This window comes from Pristis pectinata, chromosome 14, assembly GCF_009764475.1.
Source record: "Pristis pectinata isolate sPriPec2 chromosome 14, sPriPec2.1.pri, whole genome shotgun sequence".
NCBI classification, from domain to species: domain Eukaryota; kingdom Metazoa; phylum Chordata; class Chondrichthyes; order Rhinopristiformes; family Pristidae; genus Pristis; species Pristis pectinata.
In genome coordinates this window covers 51,560,852-51,563,258 of record NC_067418.1, presented here as the reverse complement: position 1 = coordinate 51,563,258, position 2,407 = coordinate 51,560,852, and the positions used below count along the sequence as shown (strand labels likewise).

General features: G+C 44.7%; 1 non-coding gene across 1 annotated transcript; it reads right to left on the bottom strand.

Annotated features, from left to right (window-relative positions):
- Positions 1–350: 350 nt before the first annotated feature.
- Positions 351–423, bottom strand: trnag-gcc (transfer RNA glycine (anticodon GCC)). Its single transcript has one exon. It is a non-coding gene; the product is annotated as a tRNA-Gly (tRNA).
- Between the last annotated feature and the right edge of the window lie 1,984 nt (positions 424–2,407).

Here is a 2,407-nt window from a genome sequence, read left to right as displayed (position 1 = left end):
TGTTGAGGACAATCGAGGCGGAGGTATTTCTCTCTATCCTTACTGATTGCGACCTGTTCGTCATGAAGTTAAGGATCCATTTGCAAAGGAATTTGTTGAGTCCCGGGTCCAGGCATTTGGATATGACTTTCCTTGGAAATGCAGTATTGAACACGGAGTTGTAGTCAATCAATCGTCGCCTGGCGCAGGTGCATTATTGTTTAGATGCTCGAGAGATAAGTGTAGGGCCAGGGAGATGGTGTCGGTCGTGGACCTGTTCCTGCATTAGGCGATTCGCAATGGCTCGAGGTTGCATCGTCGGCTGGAGTTAATGTGGGCCGCGACCAAACTCCCGAAGTAAAAGGTGCGATTGCATTGGCTGGGAATCGAACCCGAGCTTCCCTCGCGTGGCAGGCGACAATTCTACCACTGAACCACCAATGCAAGTGATAGTTGATGTCCACGTAGTCTCATGAACAGCACTGCAGTAATCAAACTATCTTTGATTTCTTTAGGAATGTGAATCGTTGCCTCCCACCGGCAAGTCATTGCTGACTTTTCCTGAACACTCCTTGAATACCTCAGTGCAGATTATTCCCTCCGCTCGGATGTTTTCAATCACTTCCTCATCTCTCACATCAGACTTCGAGGGCTGTCATTGCCTGAACTTTCCCTGCTGATCTTCTTTGATATAGCTCTGACATTTCCAGAACTCCAGATATCTGGCATCTCTGCAGTGCCCAACGAACATTTAAAAACAAACTTTCTATCGTGGCGCCAGCTCGTTCGTCTCCTGCCTCCCACAGTGTCCTGGGATAAATCTCAGTGGGTCCTGGGTATTCAGGGCTATACCTGGTGGAACACACAATACATTCGCACTTCTTCGGGTCAATGCACAGATTTCCCCTTTCGTCCTTGAAGGGCTCTATTCTTCCCAGTCCAGATGAAGGATCTCAACCCGAAACGTCGACTGCCCATTTCTCTTCTTCACCTGTGTTCTCGAGCTCTTTATAGGTGTGCCCCGACTCTTTTACTGAATAAAATATTGCTGGAATTGGTAATTGGTTTATTATCGTCACATGTGCCGAGGTACAGTGAAAAATCCTGTCTTACATCCCGTTCACCCATCAGAATTCATCACAACAGTGCACTGAGGTAGTGCAAGCTAGAACAGTGAAAGAGTGAAGAATAAACTGTGACAATGACAGAGTAAGTGCAGCGCAGGTAGGCAATAAAGTGTAGGGTCATAACGAGGTAGATTGTCCGGTCAAGAGTCCATTTCATCGAATAACGAAATATTGTTACGGACTCAGTGAATGTCCCTTTAAGATAGAGTGTGCGTGTGTGTGGGGCTTGCTTACGTCAATAGAAGATAAAGGACGTAATGACGGTGGTTGTTGAAGAAGTCAGAGAGAGAGAGAGAAGGGAGAGAGACACCAGCCTGCTAGTTTTTCTCTATGAATGGATGAAACACCATAACTGTGTCTGCCACTGAAATCCATGTATGGAAATTGGAAGTAATCCGGTGGAGTTCACTTTGTTGCTGACCTGTAGAAGGAAACAGGTATTTGTATGTGGACGACCATGATTCGGATGCTTTTCGGGGTGAGGAAGTCACTACCGAGTAAACACTGAAGTGTCGTTTGGGTTCCATCGTGAAACATTTGGACTTCGTAATTACTCTCTCTCTGTTTCTCTACATCTACGTCTTATCTTCAGACAACGGTGGTTGTTGAAGAAGCCCTTGCTCATGTTTCACCTTATGGCTTGCGGAACTGAACTTTAAGAACCATTCCTGAACTTGGAGTTTGGGACTTTGTCACACACACGTGAAGAGTTTAGTTTTGGGGTTAACGTTCAAGGTTTAACATTTTTGAATTCTAACATACTAACAGTTTTACTTTTATTTTACGTATGGTCATAAGTAGTGATTAATAAAATAGTTTTTAACACTGAATCATGCTCAGTGTGTTTCTTTTGTTGCTGGTTCGTGACAAAATTGGGGGCTCGTCCGGGATCCCACCCAAAGATTAACGAGTGTCGTCTGGGATCGTTCCCCAGATTGAGGAGATTCGTTCGGGATTCAATCCAAAGATTTTTGAGGGAGTTCTGATAAATTCTTTTTAATTGGCTTTTGTGTGTGGAAACCAGCAGCAATGGATATTAAGGCATTTTTGGAGTCACCAACCGTAAAGGGATTGGAGGTGGCGAAAAAGGATGATCTGATAAAGATTGCTACAAGGCTAAACCTTACAGAAGTAAAGCAGTCTATGAGAAAGGCAGATATTCAGAGACTGATAGCTGGCCATTATGTGGAAAAGAAGGTGTTTGAGAAGGAAGTGTTAAAACAGTTGCCTGGCAGCGAAATAGCAATTTTTGAGGCAGAGGTGCAGCTGGCAAAGATAGAGGCTGAACGAGAGCAAACCCG